At 46.9% G+C, this 25,770-nt stretch overlaps 1 protein-coding gene across 5 annotated transcripts in view; it reads right to left on the reverse strand.

Moving 5' to 3' along the window:
• Positions 1-25,770, reverse strand: part of ZNF536 (zinc finger protein 536) — a 417,289-nt gene that overhangs the window by 351,053 nt on the left and 40,466 nt on the right. For all 5 annotated transcript variants that reach the window (XM_036834930.1, XM_036834932.1, XM_036834929.1 and 2 more), the window contains exon 2: positions 13,539-13,608. The gene's annotated coding sequence lies outside the window, so the exon portion shown is untranslated. The remainder of the gene's footprint in view (positions 1-13,538; positions 13,609-25,770) is intronic.

Genomic DNA, 25,770 nt, shown 5'->3' on the forward strand with positions numbered 1-25,770 from the left:
TTGATGTAAAAAAGCAGCAATTTCCTTTTTTGACATTTTTCATTTTTAAGGTAATAAAAATGGCACATGTATACCATGGCATAATGGATTAATTAAGGAATATTATGTTTATCCTAACTCTTGACCGAGTTGTACATCTTCATAACTCACTCATAAAAATTAATGCATTATCTTATACCACGGGATGATAGACTTATTTTTTCCAAACCTGCTCAGAATACATTGTTCTAAATTGGATTATTCTGAGAAATAGTGAATACCATATTCTGATATCATCAGTCCAAAATTATATTGTTATTTTAAAATGTTGTATTAGTATATATAAAATCTAAACCTTCTTACTCCTGTGGCTTTGAATTGTCAGGCTATTCTCTCTTAGGAGATCAAGCTGCTCCCCCCACCTACACTCACACGCAGCCTATTTTATATCTCCTCTCATTCACAATGGATTTGTTGTTTCAAAAACACATGCATTGCATCAAAGAATCACTGGACAATATTTTTTGGCTATTTCTTTGTGTCTTGATGGTAGGTGTGAATATAAAAGAATATTCATGCAAGTTTCATAAAGGCCCCAGATTTCTAAATCAACAGATGAAAAATCCCTAAAAATAATAATGTCCAGATGTTTCTTATTCAATGTTGCCAATCACAAAAGTGATAGAATTTGTGAATTTCAAGGTATTCATAATTGACAGAGGATTATAATTTTTTATCAAGGGAGCATCCAGGGCAATTAAAATTAGCAATTTCAATAAACACAAATGATTCTCTCACAGAGGCTGCTACCTTTATAACCTTGGCCTCACACCACAAAACCCACACTCACATGCTGCAGATTCTCTTTCTTTTCCAGGCCCCCTTCTCAGGGGAAAATGTAACTTGCCAGGTCTAAACTGCAGATTGTTTTTAATGTGCTAGAACTTCAGAATCGGAGGGGCTCTTAGGAATCATATAAACCTAATTTCTCTTTTTATTGGTGAGAAAACTGAGGTCCAGGAATATGTCTGACCCAAAGTCCCTCAGCTGAGAAGTAAGAAAGAAGATACCAGAATCTTCTGAGGTGCAGGCTGGGGCATTGTCCACCCACTAAAATTTATGTTCAGAGTTAATATAATTCCAGGGCACTGGCATTGGCAAAGGAGCTTGTGAAAAATGGAGACTCCCAGGCCCCTTTCCAGACCAGCACACCTCCAGGTTGGGGCCTGGGAACCTCACAGGAAACAGGCTCTCCAGGTAATTCCTAAACCACCACCCCAAGGTGCTCCCTGGTCCATGTCTCCCAGATTCCTAAAGTTTCTTGGGAGTGAGGCAGGATGAAGGAGTCAGCAAACTGTTCTTCCGTAGTTGACAATCTCAACGTCTCCACCCAAGAGCTACTAGCATTAGGAAACTCTCATTCAAATGGCCACCAGGAGAATCTGCGTCTGAGAGACTGGAGGGTGGGGTGGCAGACAGAGCCCAGCCTCACACACATGAGACATCCCTCTGGGAAACCCTGGAAGAGACATGAAGCTCCAACTCCACATTCTGGGCCAGGCCGAACCCTCAGTTTCACTGGTCCTCGGCACTGCCCAAGGTAGAGAAAGAGCACGGGTCCCTCTGTACAGCTAGTGATGCGGGTGTGACGCACAGAGGACACCCTGGGCATGTTGCCTCTGGCTCAGATGCAACCTAGAGGCTGGGCTTGACCCGAAGCATGTGCTGATGCATCTTTGATTTCTGATGGGTTCTCAGGATTAGCTCACCGTTCTAAAGGGAAAGGGGTGCTAGGAGGACCTGGTTGGATTCCTGGGGGCATGAGGTCTACGTAGAAAACTCAACTCATAAAGTACATTCTCTGCAAGGCCAGGAGGCTGCTGCTTCCTGGAGCGTCAGCTACCCAAGCTCTATGTATGGACTAGAGTTAAGCACAGACTCATGGCCAGGGCTGCTCATTTAGTCTTGAAAAAGGGCTACTTGAGGGAGAGCCTCACCCCGGTACACGGCCACTCCTTCACCTGAGCTGTCATCCTCTCTACACCTTCTAAGATAATATCTGCATGTCTAATCTTTTGGCTACATCCTCCTGCTACCCTGCAGAAGAGATGGTGTGTGCCCCACCTGGGTGGCTGGCGCGTGTGACCCTGTCGGGGGGCAAAAGGTTTATCTGCACCCTCACAAGGTGCAGCTCCATTCCAGAACATGTCAGCTATCTCAATTGAACAGCTTTTTTAAAATTCAGTCATAAATCCCTCAAAGGTTCAAAAGAGAAATGCCTTGGGGTCAAATGTGTTCTATTAAGAAAATCACTTAGGTAGAAATTTTGATAAGCTGGATGTAAACTTTCCCACACATATCTTTGCCAGGCACACTAAGAGATTATAGAATTGCATCTAGAAAGACTCCAGTAATAAGGTACCTAATAACATCACAGTAGAGTTTCCAAATCGACCTTTCATTAGACCCATCTAGTTGAAAGTTGAAGATGGACAAATTGAAGGGAAGGTGCTTGGCGTGATGCTGGACTGGGCTTCAAGGGGATTTTGGAAATCTTGTGGGGAGGGTCTCAGTATCTGAAACACAGGGGACGCAGCATAGTTCTGGCCACCGGGAGGGTCTTGGCTGGCTGGCGCTTCACGCTGATTGTGGGGCATCTCAGGCCATCACTAAGCTTCTGCTGAGTGAGCTCTGCTCTCACGTCTTCTCTCCACTGCCAGACACCAGCTCTAAACTCTCAGGCCCAAGTCACATCAGGGGAGCCCAGTGCAAGTGCAAGATCAACAGCAGGTGGCTCAAATGAGGGCTAAAGGATGCTGCAGCCTCCACCACCCAGGGCCTGATGCCACTCGGAAGACCACGTGTCCATGTGCGCCTCCCTTCCCCCCAAACTGACCTGCGCACACCGGGTGAGCAGGGAGAAGAGCTCACTCTAACACGACGTCTCAGCAAGAACCTGCTGTGTTGGACACGTCCTGATCCCCCAGGGCTGCCGGGGCAGAGAGCAAGCTGAGGGCTGGCCAAGCCAGCTGCTCTGAGCCAGCAGCTACAGAAGCACAGACTGGACACCGGAGAGATCCACCTACCCTTCCCCTTGGCCGGTTCCCAGGCTCTCCCCCCAGACACTTCTGCACAGTTAAAGGCTGAAGGAAGCGGGTGTGACCCAAGAGGAAGCTCACTGGCCAAGGCCTCCTGGATCTGTGACCAAGGACGGCCACAGTGACTTCTTCCAAGGGGCTGGCCGCTCTGTGCAGCCAGGGGCTCTGAGTGCTGCCACCTGGCCCAGGCCTGTCATCTGGGCAGTGGACCTGTGGGCCAATGGACCTGCTCTGCTCTTCTCCCAAAATACCTGCAGGATAAGCCTTGGCCACACACTCTATTGCCCTTACCAAGAGCAATGCCCATTTCCCTCCAGCCTGAACAACTGCCACTTTTCTCTACCCTCTCTTAGTCTGGGAGGCAGCAGCAAATACTTGGGATACACACAAAATGGGATAATGACAGTACTTATTTCGTGAGGTCGTTAAAAGAATTAAATGAGATCATGCACATAAACTGAGGACAGTGCCTGGCACTTGGTAAATAGTCACTAGGCCCTAACAGCTGCCCACATTGGATTTCACCACGAGCAGAGCTGCAGAACACCCTGCCAGCCCCCCGCCCCCCGAGGCCTCCCCAAGGTGTGAGCACTTAGAGGCAAGAGGGAACGTTCAACAACTATGGTGCGACAGGCCAGGATTCGGGGCAAAAACGACCACATCCGGCAACAAAGAGGACCAAGGAACCTGCCTGGTTTTCCTCTCAGCTGCAGAATAAATATTCACCAGCCCCATGATTAAAAGTCTTGCCTTTAGTTCAGAGGTCTGCAAACATTTTTTCTACCCACAAATCTTTTTCAAATGAAAGCTGACCAAGGAAGCTCACTGTATAAAACAGATGCCCACGAAGTGACCCTGGCCGGAGGGGTCGGTGTATCCTGGAGCCTCCGCGCCCACTCCCCCGTGGTCTGTGTAATGACCATCAACTTAACTGATGACATTAGATCAGTGGTTCTCCAAGTGCAGTCACTGGGCCAGCAGCCTCAACATTGCCTCAGAACTTGTTAGAAGTTCAAATACTTGGACCCACCCCAGACCTTCTGAATCATAAATCTGGGTCGGGGCCCAAAGCTGTGTTTTCACAAGCCCTCCAGGCGATTTCGGACGCCACTACACCAGTGGTTCGCACCCAGCTACACAGGAGCACCCATGCTCAACGTCTCCCCCCATGCGATTCCTGATTTCACTGGTCTGGGGTGGGGTCCAGACACTGGTAAGTCTTGGAAGCTCCCCAGGCAGATCTGGGCAGTGGCCGCCATCTAGTCCCTGGCTGCCCTCCGTGCGGTCCAAGGAGCAGCATGGCCTGGCGACCCGTTAGGGGTATGGATCTCTGACCCCCAGACCTACGGAGTCAGACTCTGCGTGTTACCAAGATCCTCCGGGGGGCTGTGTGGACATCCCCGCCACTCTGGTCTAGGTAGTCCTGTTTAAGACCTGGAAAGAACCTTAGACACCATGTGGTTCAAACCACTCACCCCCTGGGTGGTCCCCTGAGGCCACATGGCCTGAGACTTCCCAGGTCACCCCAGCTACTGCAGCAGGTGGGGGTTCAGAGGCAGCCCCCCTCACTCTCAGGCCGGCCCTCCTTCCCCCGCCCACACAGCCTCCAGCCAAGCATGTTTGCCTCAACCTTCCCTCCGTCTTCAGTCCCTGAGGCCTCAGAGGAGAGAAGGGGTGGAGGCGGCTCCCCATCCCTGAGAAAGCAGGAGCTGGGTGGTGCCTGGGGGTGGCAGTGATTCCCGCAGGCCATGCAGCAAACACCCGAAAGCCCTTCCAGGGGGCTTCCCGCTCACTGGTTTGTTACTGGAGGTCTGATAACATTTGGGATGTTACATTTCTAGAAACACTGAAGTCATGTTTAAACGCACAAATATCGGGGCCTGGAGAGGAGAAACAGATATTTGGTGAATGATTCCAGCATGGGCCATAGTTACGTTTTTTACTGCAGATGTTGTCTCAAGTTATATTTTGTTAAGGAACAAAAGCTACACTGTTGAGCCAAGCTCCCTCATAAGGGCATCATATGTGTTATTAACTGTGTTTAGACAGGAAACAATCCATACATATGGACAAGGACAGGTTGATTATCTTCCTGCAGTATTTCAGGAAGAAAATAAAAATGGCTTTAGGGTAGGGAAAGTTCAACACATACACTGCTCCACCACCACCATCCTGACAAATCACACACACACACACACACGATCTCCACCTCCCCATCCAAAGTTCCCTCCCCTCTGGACTGGCAAATTTGGCTCACGACCAGGCCAAGAACCAAACTTAACCTTTAAACAGAAAAAAAAGTCACACATAGCCCCATTTCCCAAACGCACAAGCATATGTTATCACTCATTTCTCCCACTTATTCTCAGGCACAAAGCAATTACCAAACTAACTCATCCCTTGAACATCTACCAAGCACCTATTAGGGGCAGGCCCCTTGTTTGAGGCATTACCATAAATTTTCAAGGATGGAACTCAAAATCCAAAGCCATTGCTGTCTTTCTTGCAATGTGCTAACATGCCAATCACATTATCAACTCAGATTATCATACTTCTCTTTGTACAAAATGAATTGAGCCAGAAAACTGTAAGGGTAGGAGTCCAGTTCTGCCAGGCTTAAACCACAGCCAAAAGTTCACAAAAAAACACTGCTGTGCTTCTCTCTGCGACCACACGAAGCCTATTGTTGAAATACAGCAGTCCCTGCGGGGAAGGCCATGCATTCCCAACCACGAAAGGAGATCCCATCTGTTTGCTTGAGATGCACGCAAGATCAACCGTTTCCTGCAGTCCCAACACCCCCTAAACACTTGGACTGAGAGGTTATTTCTTTGATGCATACAAATATGTAAAATCAACTCAGACTTTTCTCTCCATTGATGAAAGAACGAATAACTATCCACGCTTTGTCCTCTGTATGAAGAAATATCAGAAGGTTCCTGGTACCAAGTCCACACATCCTGGTGGACCAAGAGGGTGGTAAGGAGGGGAGGAGGCCGAGAGAAATAACTGTCTGATCCCTCGTTAGCAACAGCTGACCATCTGAGCCCGAGAGGCCAAGGGGGTACCCAAGACAGTCTCTGGGAATGGGAGAGCAGATCTCCACAATCGGAGAAAAAGATTTGGGGCGGGCCGAAGATATCCATGCCAGGATTCACGCCCAGCAACATGTGATCAAGAGAATGAAAGGGGAAGAATCAACCAGCGTGTTCTCCTCTTGACCGTATACCTCGGCTTTCTTTCCTCTGGGTTAGGAATTCACTTTTGTAACGCAAGAAGACATTATTGGTTGGCTTAGCTTTTCTTCTAACCCTAAAGAAATGCTGTACATGTAGACGCAGGCATCCTGAAACTATCTCCTTCTTCAGCAAAGCTGAGAGCTCATCCCACGGTGCAGCACAGGACACAGGTCTTGGAATTTAAATATAAGAAATAAAGGAAAGCTCAGCTCACCTAGCGCCTCCTCCCGGCTTCATTCTCTCCCTCAGTTTGCCACCTCTCCCAACGACAGCATCAGATTTTTATACAATTACAATTTTTTTTCAACTAGGACCTGATCTCAGGCTTACTAAAACCCCAGGAGGTGGTCCCTGTAAAGACCAACCTCCAAATGATTACATTTAAAGTGATAGTAACCAGTGCACAAGGACAGGCACGTGCATCCTGGTCTGGCCATTTTCTTGGCGTGTGTGACTTGTGCAAGAAAGTTACCTTTGCTGCGCCTCAGTTTTTTGCAAAGTGGGCTGCGGAGGGGATTAAACAAGATATGGGGTCCCAAGTTCTGACCGCAGGGCAGGGTTAACCGATGCTTTCTGTAAAGGACCAGGTGGGAAATATTTTAGGCTCTTCAGGTTACACAATCTCTGTCCCAACTGCCCTACTCTGCCACTATAGTGTGAAAGCAGCCACAGATGATACGTAAATGAGTGGGGCCGCCTGTGTGCCAAGAAAACTGTATCTATGAACACTGAAATTTGAATTTCATGTAATTTTCATGTGTCACAAAACATTGTTTTCCTTTTAATTTTTTTCATTCATTCAGAAATGTAAAAGCCATTCTTTGCTTTTGCAAAAATAGGCAGAACCACAATGACTACTACCTCACGTGCATTAAGATGGCTACTATCAAAAAGAAACAGAAAGTAAGTGTTGGCGAGGATGTGAAAAAACTGGAACTCTTGTGCACTCTTGGTAGGAGTGTAAAATGGTGCAGCCACTATGGAAAATAATACAGCAGTTCCTCAAAAAATTAAAAATAAAATTACCATATGATCCAGCAGTTCCACTTTTGGATATATATCCAAAAGAATTGAAAGCAGGGTCTCCAAGAAATATTTGTACGCCTATGGTTATAGCAGCGTCATTCACAATAGCCAAGAGGTAGAAGCAACCCAAGTGTCCATTGATGGATGAATGGATAACACACAATGGAATATTATTCAGCCTTAAAAAAGAAGGAAATCCTGTCACCTGCTACAACATGGATGAACCTTGAGGACATTATGCTAAGCAAAATAAGCCAGCACCAAATGACAAATACTGTTTGATTCCACTTATATGAGGTAGCTAGGGTAGTCAAATTCACAAAGAGAAAGTAGAAGGGTGGCTGCCAGAGGATGGGGGAGAAGAGAGGAAAGAATGGGGAGTTACTGTTTAATGGGTATAGAATTTCATTTTGGGAAAATGAAAAATTTCTGGAGGGGGACTGTGGTGATGGTTGCACAACAGCGTGAATGTACTTAACACCACTGACCTGTACACTTAAAACCAGTCAAGATAGATTTTATGTTGTGTGCATTTTGTCACGATTTTTAAAGTATTTCTAAATGTTTAAAAAAAACAGGCAGTGTGCCAAGTGTGACCCACTGTGGCTGTGGTCTGCCAGCCCCCGGCATACAGCATAAGAGCAGCACAGTAAACATCACCTAAAAAAGGAAGATGAGTGGAAGGGTATCGGGGTTACAAGTGAAAAGAGGGCTTACAGGCAAATAAAGGGATTTCTAAGATTTATTCATTCAAGTCTTTACCAAGCACCCACTCTGGGGCCAATAACCATCCGGGCATAGACACAAAAATAGAGAGAGAGGCATTCTAGGCCCTAGAGCCCAAGCCTCCCCTCCCTCCGGCTCAGTGCTGTTTGAAGGAAGTCCACCCTGCACGTGTGAGGGCACGCCCTGGGGTACACGGTGAGGGGAGGGCCGTGAGAAAGGGAGAGGGCAAGGCCACACAGGCTCAGACATGGAGGCAAACCCTCCTTGGAGTGGTCAGTGATCTTGTCAGGGACGGAAAAGTTCAATGACTACAAGGGTGAGTTTAATTATATGTTGTCGCTGACTAGCAGTGGTTCCGATGGTACAATTACACATGTAATTTATCAGCAAGATACTTGCATACATAATAAACCAAAAGCAAAACATTAAATTTCAGTGGATGCTAAAAATACAAGATTGGGCCATGACGCAGAGCAGTCTCACTTGCATGGGGTGGCGGAGAAAAGCCAAGAACCTCCCCTCCCTTTTAAGAGCTCGCTGTCCCCACCCACCATGACCACGTGGCATCCATCCCAGGAATGCACGCCCCCGAACACCAAGTAAATCCCAGTGGTGTGTCAACAACGCTCCTTCCACAAAGGAAATGGGATGGGGAAGCTGACTTAGGAAACTCACCACCCTTTCTGATGCTCTCTGAACTTGCTAACCACGGTCCCCAGGGGTGCCAGGAAGACCGCATGCCTGGCAACTTCTCCAGGTTCTTAGCTCTGGTATGAGTCTGAGGGGGAAAGGCTAATTATCTGAAAATGGCCTATACTTTCCTTAATCTTGAATAAAGACAGAGAAAGGGGAAAAGGTGACTAAACAGAGAAAATGAAAATACTACTAATAACAGCAACACACATTTATTAACTGCCTACTTTGAGCCAGGAGGCAGTATTTTAAGCACATCACATAAATTACTTGTATAATCTACTACATTGTCATTACTGTCATTCCCAATTTAGAGATGAGAAAAGAGAGGCACAACAAGGCTAATCCCTTGACATGTGATTGTATAGCTAGTGAGTGGTGAAGCGATGATTCAACCCAGGAAATGTGGTTCCAGAGTCCATACCTTTGCCAGGTTTAGAGGTCATTTATCTCTCTCTTCTTTATTATTTTCTTACTGGTACCTCTATGATGTCCATTATGCAATAATTTAAAAGTCAAGCGTGGGGCAACTTTTTATCCTCATCACTGGGAATACATTTTCCAATAGACTGGTACCCACCATGCTGGGACTTAGGAGCCTCAGCCTACCTCCTCAAGATGGCTGAGCCCATGTGGCTGAAGAGAACACACAACAGCCTCTACAAGAACATGAAATACACTATAAATTACAGAGTTTTTGCCCAGGAGACAGACAACAAGTCATCTGAACAGGGAGTCTTCTGAGCCTCATAAATTCCATGTCCATGTCTCACTGTGAAAGAGGTCACCTTCCCCTACTCTGCCTCCATGACTTCCATCCCAGTCATTTGCGTATGTGCCCTGGTGGATTTTTAAAGATACTCTTATAGCAAGGCATCCATGTGGTTTCAACTTACAGAGACAGCCTGGCACAATCCTAGACATTTTTTAAAAACTGGATTGACAAGAAGTGATAATAAGAATAACTTTCTATAACTGACCATTTTGATGTAAAAAAAAAAAAATGTTTGGGAGGGCCAGGGATGAAGAGATGGTAAAAAGTGGGATTTCATTTGAACCACTGGGCCTACCATTCTAAGATTCTGTTAGGGTTTGAGATAGAGTCCCATCCATCCACCCATCCAGTCATCCACCCGTCCACTCATCCACCCATCCATCTACCCATCCACTCATCCATCCATCGATCCACTCATCCACTCATCCACCCATCCATCTACCCATCCACTCATCCATCCATCGATCCACTCATCCACTCATCCACCCATCCATCTATCCATCTACTCATCCATCCATCCATCCACCCATCCATCTACTCATCCACCCATCTATCCATCCACCCATCCACCCATCCACTCATCCACCCATCCATCTACCCATCCATCCACCCATCCATCCATCCACTCATCCACCCATCCATCCATCCACTCATCCACCCATCCATCTACTCATCCACCCATCCATCGATCCACTCATCCACTCATCCACCCATCCATCTACCCATCCATCCACCCATCCATCCATCCACTCATCCACCCATCCATCCATCCACTCATCCACCCATCCATCTACTCATCCACCCATCCATCGATCCACTCATCCACTCATCCACCCAGCCATCTACCCATCCATCCACCCAGCCATCCATCCACTCATCCACCCATCCATCTACTCATCCACCCACCCATCCACCCATCTACCCATGCACCCATCCATTCATCTGCACATCCATCCGCCCATCCATGCATCCACCTATCCATCCTTCCAGTCACCAAAATTTTATTGAGAACCTACTGTGTATCGAGCACCATTCCAGGAATTAGGAAAATAACACTGAACAAAATACAGCAAGTCCTTACTCTTTCCAGGCTTACACTGTAGTAGGGGAGACAGACCAGAAACCAGTAAAGAAGTGGGTCACCAAAAATGATTCCTGCACCAAACATCACAATGTATTTGAAATCCTCTAACACAAAGGTAAATCAGAGCCATTTCCTCATTTGTTGTTATCATCAAGGATCAGTTGTAAAAACAAACAGAAGTGTCTTCTATGGAAATGCCAACAGTACAAAAATGTATTCCAATGTGGCAGGATCATCTGAGGGCAAATACTACAGGCAGTATTTTTATGACAAAAGCTTTATTTCTCATCTTCTCTATCCTTGATTTAAATATATACATGTATGTGGGTGCACACGTATCTAGATTCAAGTATTTCAATATAAATTTTCAAAATACTTTTCCTGATTTCAGTTGATTGCATATTTTGAGCCAATGTTGCAGCAGTAATTTTTGTTCTGAATCAAAAACGAGGATCTCTCTCTCTCTCCCTCCCTCACCCTCTCTTTCTCTCTTTTTCCCTCCCTCTCTCCCCTGCGCTCAACAACCTCACCTTCGTCCCCCAGCCTCTAGCCTTAAGAAGCCCAAATATTCAAGCTGCTTTCAGAGCTGAGTGGTAACAAGGGCAAAACCTGTTTCTTCCCATGCATTTTCCTGCTGAAGGTTTCTGGGGCCATGGGGGCTGAGGTGCTAGTGAAAGCCACATCACAGAGGCACAAGCATAGAAGGACAAACCTTCCCACTTCGATCTGAGTGTGTAATTGTTTGAATACATCTCGCTGGCACTACAATAATGTCATCCTTGGTTGACACAGATTTTAAAGCTCTTTGAAAAGGTGGAATGTTATCAATCACAAGCATGATTATAATGGGATTTAAGTGGAAGAAGCTAAGATTCAGGCCCTCATTCGGGCCAGGTTCTGTGACAGAGTCGGGGGGAGAAAGAAGTAAGAGGGCTGCATTTCAGCCAGGAAAAGGATGCAGTGTGTAGCCATCATCCACATATCTTTTCTCCCACAGCCAAAGATGTCCCAGGAAGCACCAGGAAACTCTGGAACTCCAACTGGAATTCCCCCACACTGCAAAAAATTCTGCTTATATTCCTATCACACTAGACCAGTGGTTCTCAAGCAGGGACAACTGTGCCTCCCAGGGGACATTTGGTAATTTCAGGAGACATTTTTGGTTGTCACAGTGGGGGAAAGGGGTTCATAACTGATACCCGATGGGCAGAGGCCAGGGATGCTGTAAACATCCTACCTTGCACAGGACGGCCCCACAGCAAAGAATTACCCAGCCCAGAATGTCAGCAGTGCCCGGCTGAGAAACCCCATCTCAGCTCCAGAGAAGCTGAGCCAAAGCTACAAGAAAAAAGGATGGGTCAAGAAGGAGCATTTCCAGGAAAGGGGTCTGAAGCTGCTCCCACTGGCTGTGCGGCCCGTCCTGTTCACCAGCAGACCGAGGCAGGTGACAAGAGAGGAAAAAACAGGGGAGGGAAGAGAGGAGTCTTTGAGCCAAATTACTTGCTCTTTTGCCTTTTGATCTAAAACACACTTTCCTTATTACATGTCAGAAGGGACTGGAAATCCAGCCATTTTTTTCTTCAAGGCAAAACAGCCCAGGCCCAACAAAAACACAATAATCTCTCTGGCCGATCTCTGGGACTGTCCAGCCTCTCCCTGACAAATCACAACAGTGCCTACAGCTGTCAAATTCACCCACCGAGCCCAATCAAATGCCCAGATTACTACGGCAAAGAATTGTGAATTTCATTAAATATGTTAAAGGGGAAAAAATCAGCTTTGAAAAATAGTAATCCTGTCTTTCAACAAAAATATTATAGGAAGCTATGAATTTGGTAGATCCGAATAGGATGTTGGTACATGTTTTACTAAGGTAATATAATGGCACACTATTATTAGATCACATTAATCATTACTGTGCCAACGGCGCTGACAGCCCCACTGAAAAGGATTGAAAGGCCTGGTAATGGATATAAATTACCCATTGTGTGATAAAAGGATTTTTACTAAGAAGGTAAGAATAAAACAGCAAATTTCTAACATAACTGTTGTGTAAAAACCAAAATAAAAGTAATCCACGGTCAGTAATATCCACAAAATCAGAAGTAAGCACTTTTTCAACAAGATAAAGTCACAGTAAAGATATATATTCAGTACAATGCAAAGTTAATTTCTAAGTGCATAATTCCACTATCAATTTCCCTGGTTTAGGTAGTGACCTCTGAGGCCCATGGTCAAGAGATGGTGGGTTTGGCTAATTAGATCTGAGGGTGAGTTTACAGAGATATCAGGGGCAGCCTCCGAGGAGGCGGCTACAGACATCAAATACGAGCGCTGCCCCTTCTTATTTTAAGTTTTTAGCTTCAGTGTGGGGAAAACACTCCATGACTGAGTTCGTGATCTTGAGTCTGACTGAGGTGACAGGCACAGAGCCACTCGGAGACAGGTTTCCTCCAAGACTGGGCCAAGCCACAGAACCACATGCTGAGTGGTGGGGAAACAGGCCCTGGGCGGTGCTTGGAGGGGCCGCCTGGCTTTGGGCAGCCGTCCCACCAGCTCACCAGCTCTCGTTCCCGCTGCCAGCCAGCAGACAGCGACCCTCCAGGATGTCACACAAGACAGCGATAAGCCAACCTTGCAGGGCTTTGCCCCATCTGTGACCCCATTCTGAGAACTTCTGAGCACATGTTGACATCACATAGTCATCACACCCAGAAGACCTGGGGCCCATGCTGGATCCCAGAGAACTCTGAATCTGGAAGCTTCTCCAAAGCCCAGCCTCTGTCCAAAGAGGCAAGGGAGTAGTTGGGAGAACTCTTACCCAGCACAGGGACCCACAACCCAAATAGGGCAGTCTGGCTCCCCCACAAGACACAGGCAGACACCACTCCAACAAACTACAAAACAATGTTCCTTACCAGGCGAGTCTGAAAGCAACGGAGCTCCCTTGTAGCTGGTGGATATTCTTAAAGCCGTGGTGGTCAGGAACTGCAAAGATACGACCTGTTAGAAATTCTCAGTGTCGGACACATCGACTCCAATAAGACAGGTAAACAGCATTCAGCCAAGGTAACAATTTGCTGGGCTAGTTGAGAGTCTAAAAACATTTAATAGCCCCCACTGCCCCAATTCATTGAGCAATTTTAAAAATGGGAACTATGTGACCTTTGCTGCAATAAACCAAATTTGCTCAGCTTCTTTTTTTTTTTACATAGTCTAATTCAACCTTTTATTTTTTTAACATCTTTATTGGAGTATAATTGCTTTACATTGTTGTGTTAGTTGCTGCTGTATAACAAAGTGAATCGGCTATACGTATACATTTATCCCCATATCCCCTCCCTCTTGCGTCTCCCTCCCACCCTCCCTGTCCCACCCCTCTAGGTGGTCACAAAGCACTGAGCTGATCTCCCTGTGCTATGCGGCTGCTCAGCTTCTTTTAATGGGAAATTGCCACCTGCAAAAAGAGAAGGGGGTGGGACATCTAACCATCTCTTCTCTAGGTGGGATGGAAGAAGAAATAAGAGCACATAAGTCGTCGTTCCCCCCCCCCCACACCCCGCTCTCTCTCTATCTCTCTTTCCCTCCCTCTCTCTCTGGAATTCTAAAAGTGAGGAACTGAGAAGGTACTCAGGGGTTCTTTTTCGCTCCCTAATTTAAGGAGCCCCCTGCAGTAGACCACACACAATTTCACCCAAATTTCAGTTGGCTATGCCTGGTTCAGTGGCCAGAGCAGCTTTCAATGGGTCCAGACCAGGAATCTGCAACTGACCCAGGGGTCAAGAGTGTTGTGTGTCATCAAAGTCCTCTCTCTGAACCAAGACCAGAAAAGCAGCAGGATGAGATAAGGGCCCAGAGGGAAAGCCGAGATGCCCACCACAGTGGTTCTAGAGCATCAGTTGGGGTGATCGAGGCCAAGCCTCAGTCTGAGATCTCCAGCTCAGAGACAGTGCAGCACAGAATCTAATTTGTTTTGCCATGTTACAGAAGGGACTTAATAGGGCAAGCAAACATTCCCTCTTGATAAATTGTACATTCTGATATTGTAGAAGTAGAATTCCGGTAGAGATTTAAGGATGTGTCTGCAAATGCACCAGAAGATGCATTCGGAGAGCACGTGGTGGCAGCCCCAGACCAAGGTATTTGAACATCAAACCACTGATTTCAACACTCCATCCAACTCCAAGATTGATTTCTGGCAACCAAAAAGGTGTTTGCTGAGTGCGTGCTAGAAGTGTTTTCTCTAAGTGTAACAGGGACACTGCTATTTGTAACAAATTTCTACCTGCCTATCTTGAGACAGAAAGCAAAAGTCTACATGTCAACCATCTGCAACGAGGACAGAGATTACAAGTCTCTCTCTCTTTCTCTCCTCAATCAGATTATCTTCTGCATTTTGTTTTTTCTGTATCACTCAACATGAAAATCTAGGCAGTGTAAAACACGCACTCGATGCTATGCTTTCCTAGGTTCTACCGGAGCTGAGAGGAACAGGCGTCCGGCACCCAACGTGGCTCTACGAAGATTTCGTTTGCTCACAAGGCTCCTCACGCTTAGCAGGAGGTGGAGGACAGACTTAGATTTTATATCCAAGCTCATTGCTTGCAAAATTTGAGGACTATTCTCCAGGGGCTGTTCACTTAGAAGCCTTGTAAATTCCAGTGACAGGGAGAACACCGGGAGACTTCACTGGGCAAGTCTCACCCCTGCTTGTCCTCCGGCTTCACACCACTGATCAGACCTCCAGCTCCTGCAATCTGCCTGGGGTCCTCAATCACTCGAGGCCCCAGCACAGCCCTGAGACTGTTGGAGCTGTGCTCTTGTAAGGGGTCCCCCGAGTGCTTAGGGGGTTGCCCGAAGGTAGCTACCTGCCCGGGAAGGTTTGCCTAACAAGCTTCCCGCTGGAATGGGAACCTCAGGAAGGGAAATCTAGTGAGTGCCATTTGTGCCTTTGTGAGCCAGTCTAAATAGGAGGGGCTCCTGGTGTCTGATGTCATTACAGTCACTGCAAGTCGGGCAAAGGTGACCACATCAGACCGATGTTCTTGATTCGGATGGGGGGGAAGGGAGATGGCAGCGCAGTAACAGATCTTCTGGTGCAAGTAAGTAACTCGCACTGAGAGATAATGCAGGAACATAACCAGACACAGGTCCCCGACTTGAGGCCTCCCCTCATCCCTGCCTTCCACAGGGACCCCACGGTGAGGAGCCAGGGCAGGGGCGCCACCCAGGAGACACTGCCCAGAAGTCCAGTTCGGTGCAGGTACCACCGGATCAGAGGAGGGGTGGGAGAGGACAGATGACAAAGGCAGCGAAAAGCATGGCATGAGTCAGGGGGGTTGGGTAGCAACCGCCTCACCAAAAACATGCCTGAAACCCCATCCCCTACACTGATAACCCCTGCCTCCCCTTTAAAACGCAGGGAAGTCCCACACGCAGTCATTCTCAGCCACCAGCCCCAGGGAGCCAATGAGTTTAGGAGACCCGTTCCCTCAGTGGCTCAGACCTTCTGTGTGCCAAGCCCTGGGGTAGGCCAACGGCAAGCAGACCTGCCATGGGATCCGGAAATGGCCCACTGCGTGAAGAGCCTGGCGGGACAGGGAGCCTGCCAAGAGGGGGCCGACGGCGGGACACCAAGGAGGGAGGGAGGGCGTGCGAGCTGAGCCCTTCAGCAGGTGCAGGCAGGGCCTCGAGGGAGACAGGGCTGGAGGTAAGGGGAAGGCAAAGGTTCAGAGATCCTGACATGGGGCTCTAGCAAGGAGTGCAGGGTGGCTGCAACTTGGAGAAGCAGGAGAGAGAAAGCAGGGAGCACTGGGGGGGGGGGTCTGGGGAGGGAGGGATTGCTTATAGCCTGAGGCACTTCCAAGGCCCCTCTGAGGAAGGGGAGGGGAGGAAAGGGGATGGAAAGGTCTGAGAGAGGGACTTACTTTGAAGTGGGGTGGAGAGGACAGGAAAACATGGGGGACAGAGACAGAAAAAAGTAGGAGGTGGTCCAGACAGCTCTTGCCCGTCCTGGCACACAGTGGGCCCACACTACGGCATCCCTGTGAATCCGCTGGGGCCCCACTAGGGGACAAGGCATGCCCCTCCCTCATGAGTTCTCCCAGGGGAGACAAGGCAGCTCTGAGCAGAGCCAGGGAAACCTTGGCATGGCAGGAGCCCAGCCTCCCATACTCAGGCACAAGGGTGCTGAGGGAAGAGGCCATTGGCGAGTCAGGAGATGAACAAAAAGATGCCATACACCCCCCATCGACAGTGCCTCTGTAATGAGCCCCGAGCTGACCACAAAAGATCCTTCCTATAGGCAAACATGTTGCCTTCCCGTGGTCATTACACACCTGTCGCCCACCCTACACCATGACAACTGGAAAGTCATACAAGAGACAACAAGAGTTACCATTTGCTGAGGGCCTGGTACAAAGCACCAGGCACCAGGCACCAAGCTGAGGGACGTCCCTGGGTCACCCCACAGCACATGGGGAAAGGGCTATGTCCCATTCCCCTTCTAGCCCCTAACTTCTGGCAGAGGGCTTGGAGCTCAGTAAATGTTGTGTGGAGGGGTGGAAGGGAGAGTGGGAGGGAGGGAAGGAAGTAAAGAGGGAAAGGAAGGATGGAGGGAGTAGGGGAAGATGGAAGGACAATAGGATAGATGGGGGGATGGAGATGGATAGAGGAAGGAAAAGAAGGGAGGGAGGGAGGGAAGTAGTAGAGATGGAGGGAAGAAAAAGGAGGACGGAAGGGAAGAAGGAAGGGCTGGTTCACATCACCCCTCCCCTGGCCCACGTTCTGCTCCAGAGGCTGCCCCTGCAGGAGACAGAGTATATTCCTAGAGACACAGGATCACCCTCCCCAGGGGTCACTTGGAGGCCCAGCAGCAGAAGCAGAGCTGTCTGCTGAGGAGTCCGGGCACTCCGGGGCAGATGGGAGTGGAGATCAACTGCTTTCCGTCCAGACAAGAGTTAGGAAAGAAGGATTCAGAGACAGAGACAGCAGAACTCCTTCAGCCCTCTGTCTGGAGAAGGGTACAGCTAACAGGAGACATGTCTGGAGCTGTCTGAACATTACACCCCAGTCGTCCAGGGCCAAGGCCTCTGAACCTGCTCTCCTGGGCAGCGGGCTCTCCTCCATCTGGAGAGGCACACAGAGGGGCGCTCGAGCCTCTTCTCCAGGGGACACTACCTGGGGCTACATCACCCCTTCCGAGCGTCTGGGTGCCCCTCCCAGCTCAGTACTTAATATACCCAGACTCGCTAGGGACAAGGACCCTGCCCAAAAAACGGTGGCTCCTCTGAATGGACTTGGAAGTTCCATTCCAAAGCACTGAGTGATTCTCCCTTTCCTTCTCCGAGACTCTGAGGGATGAACACAGCCCCAGCGACAGCCCTCACCACCCCCATAAGTTCCCAACAGGAGAGGCTTTCTGGTGAGGAAAGCTAGCTGGGAAAGAGCCTCAGGGACTGAGCCCCTCATTCACCCCTCACCTGTCAAGTGCCCCCCGTGTCTCCTAACTTCTAGCTTCCGGGGACCCGGTGGTATGCAATATTTCTGCTTGTGCGAAACTTAAGTCTTAGTGAGCAGTGACAAATAAAAGTAAAATATCATGTTAGCGAATAATAAGTTCTAAGAAGAAAAAATAAAGCTGGGAAAATAACGGGCAATGACAGAGACTACCTTAGATAAGGTAATCAGAGGAGACCGCGCTAAAAAAGTGACATTGACAAGGGACCAGAAAGTAGTAAGGGAGTGAGCCCTGTGAACAGCTGGGGAAGAAATTTACAAGCAGAGCAAACAGTGAATGCAAAGGCCATGGTGTAGGACGGAGCTGGTGTGTTCAAGGAGCCGCAAGAAGCCCACGGAGCCAGGGAACGGACATGGAGTGGGAAAATGGGACAGGGCGGGCTGTTTAGGATCCAAATACCTCAGCAGGCACGGTAAGAAACATGGATTTTATTCTGAGCCATTGGTGGGTTTTGAGCAAGGGAATAACACGGTCTGATTTACATTGTGCAAGAATCACTCTGGCTGCTGTGGGGAGAACAGGCAAGAGGGGACCAGAGTGGAGGCATGGAGAGCACTGGGGAGGCTGCTGCAGTTGTCCAGGTGAGAGAGGAGGCTGACTTGACCTGGGCTGAGAGCCGCAGTGATGGAGAGAAACAAGCAGATTCAGGATGCCTTCTGTGTAGGGCCAGTGAGACTGGCCAAGTGGGAGGTCAGGTATAACGGGGGCCCAGAGTCACCCTGTGCTCATCCTGGCCCGCGACTCTGGTGGCACAGATCACCACTCCCAAATCAGCCCTTGCCCAGGGCTCAGGTGCAGTAAACCGTATGTTTCTGATGCTTTGACATCTGGGGCCTTGATGACCCTGAAGGGACAGCCGCTCCCAGAACTAGCCAATTCCCAGAGATAGCAAATGACTCCCCTGGGAGCACATCTTTCATTTGCAAACGAACCAATCCAGAGCCCATGCCCCAACAACCTCCTGTATCAGGCTCTCACACTCTGGACCACTGTCCCCCTGCCCTAGTTGCCCCAGGGTCAGGTACCAGACAACCGGAGACAGCCCCTGAGTCCCGGAGCCTACTAAAATTATCTGACTAGCCAATCCTAAGTCTGCTTACCCTGCCTTGCCGTGCCTTTCTCTTGGAAACCACATTTCCCCTTGCTCCTTCTTCTTCCTGACCAACCCTGATGCTCCCCTGGGCAGCACTGCATAGCATGGCGTGCCCCCTCCCCTTAAGAACTATGAGTAACAAAAGATCTTTTCAATGGCAGTGTGTCCTGATCTGTTGGTCTCACCACACGCTCGCTCTCGGGGTCACCTTGGAGCCACTGCCCTCTCCTAACTTCTGCCAGAACAGGTGCTTGCGGAGCTGTTATTCAACAGCCACAAAGTGTCTCACAGCAGAGAAGGAACACTCGGAACTCAGCCAGCTCTTTCCTGAACCCCATCAGCCCACCCCAGGGGGGTCCCACAACTGACCCACCGCAGTCGGGCCTCCAAATACAGGGCTGGCACCTGTGTGAGTGTGTGTGCATGTGTCTGTGTGTTTGTGCACGTACATTTGGGGTGGGGGGGTGGCAGTTGGCACCCTGATGTAGAGCCCAGCATCACAGGACACAACTGAACTATTATAACACGGAGTGCGTTGGGCTGACGAGACATGCTTCCAAAGGAAGCCTCTTCTTTCATTTTAAAACAAAGGTAACTTTGATGGAGAAGCTATTTGATACCTGTTCGATCTAAATGCTTTCAGGATACACAGACGTCAGACGCTCACAGGAACCTGAGAGCCCGCGATATCAGCCCGGGTGCTGGGATGATAAAAAAGGAGTGGAGAGGCTCTTCCCATCAGCTTGCGACCCGGTGCATGTATTTTTACATGCTTTAGCATGAAAAAAAAAGCCAAGATGCTCAGAGCCAATCAAATTACTTCCCTGTCTCTTTAATAAACAAATCCATGTGCACATTAACAGTGTTGAAAATTCAATTTAAACTCTTTGTCTGTTGCTGCTTACTCTAAAGATGGTCTTTCTTAAACAACAGAACACCAAGGAGTCGTTAGTGCTCTCTCTTCATTACTTCAAAAAACCAATCATTAGACACCAGAGTATATACGTAATTAGAAAATCACTTCCTTTGCAATCCAAGCTAAGTAGTTTACATACTGTAATTACAGGGACAAAATCAATTTTTAATCATTTCCCTGATTGGGCTCATCAGCTCTGTGGGAACATTGTAACCTGCTTGTTGTGCAAAAGCAACATCTGGGCTAAAACAATTACCCTTTGTTTGCTACAATATTCCTTAAATCTTTTTGCTTGCATAAAAAAATGAAAACATGAAGACAAGATATTTGGATGTCTTTTTGTCCTTGATCAACATATATCCGAAAGTTCTCCTCGTGACGTGAGTTTAATGTTCCCCGGAATTTACGGTTTAACAGTACACATCCAAGGAATGTATTTTTTCAGTGAGATAAAAGTATCTGATTGTTTTAAAGATCCATTCAGCTGCCTAATTGTTCCATAGCTAACACATGGTATTCAAACAACCCACACATTACAAAAGCTCATCTGGGTAATCATGGGCAACTATTATTGCGATGGTTTACACTTTTCTAATACAAATGAATGGATTTTATCAAAATTTAGAAAAAAACTAAAAAGCTGAGTATGTGTGAAAAATAGTTGGTATGAATTGGCAAGGCGAGGCTAAGCATTTTGTTCTCTTAATAGGAAATGACCTCATTTACACTGGAGTAATAATTAGTACTGCTTCACTGACAGTTAAGAAAAAAAACTTTCCCAGTATAATAAGGCAGCATCTCCTTTGTTAGGAGATCTACATTGATTATTAACCCTTGCCAAGAAATTCCAAGTTTAACTTTACGTTCCACTGGGCTCATGCTTGCTGGCAAAAGATAAAAATAGCTGTTTTGGAAACCATTGCCTCTCACCCAGATTTCCAAAGTTTCACATCTGAGCTTTTAAGTGACAATCTGAAACACTTGGTGTCCCCTTTGAAGGAACATGGAAAGCCCCCACCACTTCACCCCGCAGCCCCAAGAGCCCCCGTCAGCCTCTGCACTCTCCCGGTGGCCCTGGTCCTCCCCGTCCTTTTGAAGTTTATTGGCTTGGATTTTTGCTTGCAAGTCCCCCAACCTACAATTAATTCATAGTCAAAACAGCACTGAGAAGGAGAAGAGGAGAGAGGGGAAGTGAAGGGAGAAGGAAGAGATCCTTGCTGGTGATTCAGTCCAGGCTGATGGTGCAGGAAGGAGATAGGAGTGCATGAGCCCTTAAAGAAATACAGTCCAGGAAACGGCCGGAATACATTCACACACATACACACACACACGCACCACTTCTGAAGGGATTTGTTCACTGACCTAACCATTCCTGAACTCATAGGAGTGACAACTGACATGTATTGAGCACTTACCATGTACCAGCCAGAGTCCCTCATGACAATATTGACCCTCATGACGACCCAGTGAGGTGGGTACCATTATCATGTTCATTTACTGATGGAAAACTGAGGCACTAGGCACGAAGTAACTTGCCCAAGGTTAAGAGCTCATGACCGTGGGAGCCACTGTGCCCCACTGTCTCCCAGCACCAGGCAACATCTCTCCCCCGTGACCCTGGAGAGCCCCATCTCCAAAGCAGCCAAGCTTGCCTGGTGTCCACTAGTCAGAGACACCCCATGGCCCCACATGCTCTCAGGAGCACACCCACGCCTTGGCACCATTCTGCACATGGATTCCTACTCCTCACCCCAAGGTGGGAGATTCCGACCCAGGGCAAGGCAGAGAAGGAGAACCTGTCCTCTAGGCTAGTGTGCTCAGGCTAGGAGGCACAGACCAGATGCACACACTTCCCACAAGGCTCAAGACCTACGTCACTGGGCATGGTGCCAAGTTGCCACGCTGGTGGAGTCCCAGAGCCTGAACCGGTGCAGGACGGCACCCCAGCTCTTCCTGGAGGCTGTTTTCTCTGAGAGCCAGTGCCTGACCCTCTCCGCTATGTTTTTGCCCAACTTGGCCCCAGTCTCATCCCATCCATGAGAAGGCAGAGCCCACATCAGCTCAAGATTCTATAAGATGATTGGGATTGACATATATACACGAATATGTATAAAATAGATAACTAATAAGAACCTGCTGTATAAAAAATAAAATAAAACTCAAAAACAAAAAAAGATTCTACAGGATGGCAAATTTGAGACAACTGTGTCCCCCAGAGTGGGAGGTATGCAAAAGAAGAAAAAAAGTCCCCCAAATTGTAAATGCTTTCTGGTATATTGTATCACCACATGAATTAAAAATATTTATCCCTTTACAGAAGACGTTTCATATCATCATCAGATCACAAGGTATCTATGAAGTAGCTTATCTTGAAGAAAAAATGTGAAAGAACTGGAAAGCACAAAGTGCCTGTTTTCTCTTCCTTCTATACTTTCTGCGAGTGATGTTGCTGTTCAGGTACTCTGTACTCTGCCTGGCAAATAATGCTTGAATATTCAGCCGTCACAAAGAGCTGTGCTGTCCAGCTTGGCAGCCACTGACCACAAGTTCCTACCGAGCAGGTGAAATGCGCCAGCCCAAAGTGAGGTGTGCTCTAAGCCTAAAATACACATCACGTTTGGAAAAATGTAAAATGTTTCATTTATATCTTTATACTTTTTACATGTTGAAATGATAATATTTTGGATACACTGAATTAAACAAAATTTAGTCTTAAAATCAATTTCCCCTGTTTCTTTCTACCATTTTTAATGTGGCTATTAGAAAACTTTTTTTGTTTTGTTTTGTTTCTATTTTATTTTATTTATTTTTTAATTGAAGTTTAGTTGATTTACAATGTTGTGTTAATTTCTGCTGTACAGCAAAGTGATTCAGTTTATATTTATATATATATATATATATATATACACATATACACATATATATATATGTATATATACACATTATTTTTTTATATTCTTTTCCCTTATAGAAAATATAAAGTTGTATACAGGTTTGCATGTGTGGCTTGCATTATGTTTATATTGTATAGTGCCGATTTCAGCCTGAGCAAAAAATCAGGCCTTTTGACAGTCGAATTTAGCCATCATAAAAATTCACTTGTTTTCTGAAGCAGGGTTTTAGAGAAAATGTATCATCATCAATATCACTTGAAATGTTGGTTCCATAGATATTCTCTGATATCAAAAAGTTACACAAGTTGTACCTGAACCATTGTGGGACCTCCTTTACAGGTGTTGCCCTTTTCAGTTCATTTACTTTTAGTTTTATAAAACTGGTTATTCAAGTAATATGTGCTCACTTCTAGAAAATTTGGAACATCGAGATAGTACAAAGAAAAAATAACATAATTCTATCAGCTGGTATGATTGTTGTCGATATTTTGGTGTATTTCTTTCTATTCTTTTCCGTGCATGTCTGTGTGTGTGTGTGTGTGTGTGTGTGTGTGTGTGGTCATGACCATAGCTGAAGACATACTGCATGTGCATCTTTGATTTCACGTGTCCTAAAACCTCAGGTCCCAAATGTAAGAAGACTCTGTTTGGCCCTATGATAATATAGGCTACTGGCTGAGGTGGCTGAGTTCCCACAGGTGTTGCAAAGGGAAAACATTAAGAGAAGAAGACAAGCCATATACTGGGAGAAAATCTTAGCTAAAAACATATCTGACAAAGGACTGGTGTCCAAAATATAAAAAGAACTCTTAAAACTCAACAATAAAAAACAAACGGCCCACTTAAAATGGGCAAAAAAACCTGGATGCCTCACCAAAGGAGATCTACAGATGCAAATAAGCACGTAAGATGCTGGACATCATATGTCATTAAGGAAAAGCAAATTAAAACAATAATGAGGTACCATCACTTATTAGAATGACTAAAATCCAAAACTATGACACCACCAAATGCAAAGCTATAGAACAGGAACTCTCATTCATTGCTAGTGAGAAGGCAAAATGGTACAGCCACTTTGACAGTTTGGCGGTTTCTTACAAAGCTAAACATACTCTCCTCGTACAATCCAGCAGTCATGTTCCTTGGTATTTACCCAGAAGAGTTGAAAACACATCCACACAAAAACCAGCACACAGATGTTTATAGCAGCTTTATTCATGATTGGCAAAATGCATAATCAACCAAGATGTCTCTCAATAAGAGAATGGACAAACAATCTGTGGCACATCCAGACAATGGAATAGTACTCAGCCATAAAAAGAAATGAGCTATCAAGCCACAAAATGACATAGCAGAACCATAAAGACATATTACTAAGAGAAAGAAGCTAGTTTTAAAAGTATGATTCTTACTGTATGATTCCAACTCTACAGCTTTCTAGAAAAGGCAAAACAAAGGAGACAGTAAAATGATCAGTGGTTGTCAGGGTTTGGGGGAGGGAGAGATGACCAGGTGAAGCACAGGGGATTTTAGGTCAGTGGAATTATTCTATATGAAACTCTAATAGTGGATACATTTGTCTAAACCCATAGAATGTACAGCATGAAAAGGGATCCCTTAATGTAAACTATGGGCTTTAGTTGATAATAATACATCAGTGTTGGCTCACCAACTATAACAAATGTACCACACTAACACAATAGGGGAAAATGTGGGGAGGGACTGTACTTTGCGCTCAATTTTCCTGTATACCTAAAACTAAGAAACAAAGTCTATTAATTTAAAAGGGAAAAGAGAAAGAACAGCTTTGAGGAAGCATAGGGAACTGCTCTTTCCTGGCTGGAGGATTTCCATGTCTGCAAATCAGGAAACCTCTCCAGTGCTTAGAGATTTCGGATCCTTCAGAAGCCTTCTGGCCACCACTTCTCTGATGAGTTGATCTCCAAACACTTCCCACAGAGGCTGCTCGGGCAGTCCTTGGAGAAGAGCGCTGGGCACTTAGCACAAACCCCACTGGCTGGCCCGTTTGTACTTCTGTGTGTACCACTTCTCGTGGTTTTCCTGTTGGCTCAACTCACAAGACGAACTGACTTGTGTCTCCAGAGCAGAGCAGGTCAGCCAGGCCTGCACCCCCATCTCAGGGCCCATCTTCTGGACAGCAAGGGAAAAGAGCTGCCCGAACTACTTCCACTCCTCAGGCGGGGCAGCCCCCAAGGCCCCATCCTTGCTCCTTCATCTCCAAGACAGAAACTTGAATGAATGCCTCAGAAAGTACTGAAAAGGATAAGGAGTCAGACAGAGGTGTAGCGTGGGCGTATGCCACCTCCCACCCGGAAACCAGCAGGAATGTGGAGAGTGTCTCGAAAATTCAACAGAACCGTGGTGTCATCTCCATGTCTCCGTCTGGGCATAGGGTGCCATCAAAATGCTGCTGTTCTACTGAACTGTCACCTCTCAATCCACATTAAGTTTAGCTCCCGCTACTGGTTATTCTGGAGAAGGCCATGAAAATTCAAGGGCGGACCGATTTGGAGGCCACGTAAAGTATTTCACACTGTCTTCCTGTGATTTTATAGTAACAAGAAGAATTAGTAACAAGAAGAAACAGTAACTGCCAAAGCCATGGGTCCCTCAAGTATTCTGCATGCTATAGCAAAAAAAAAAAACAAACAAAAAAAGCAAAGGTGACAGATGAAAAATAACAGGGAAAGTCTCCAGGAGTGTGACT

The sequence above is a fragment of the Balaenoptera musculus genome, chromosome 19 (genome assembly GCF_009873245.2).
Source record: "Balaenoptera musculus isolate JJ_BM4_2016_0621 chromosome 19, mBalMus1.pri.v3, whole genome shotgun sequence".
NCBI classification, from domain to species: Eukaryota; Metazoa; Chordata; class Mammalia; order Artiodactyla; family Balaenopteridae; genus Balaenoptera; species Balaenoptera musculus.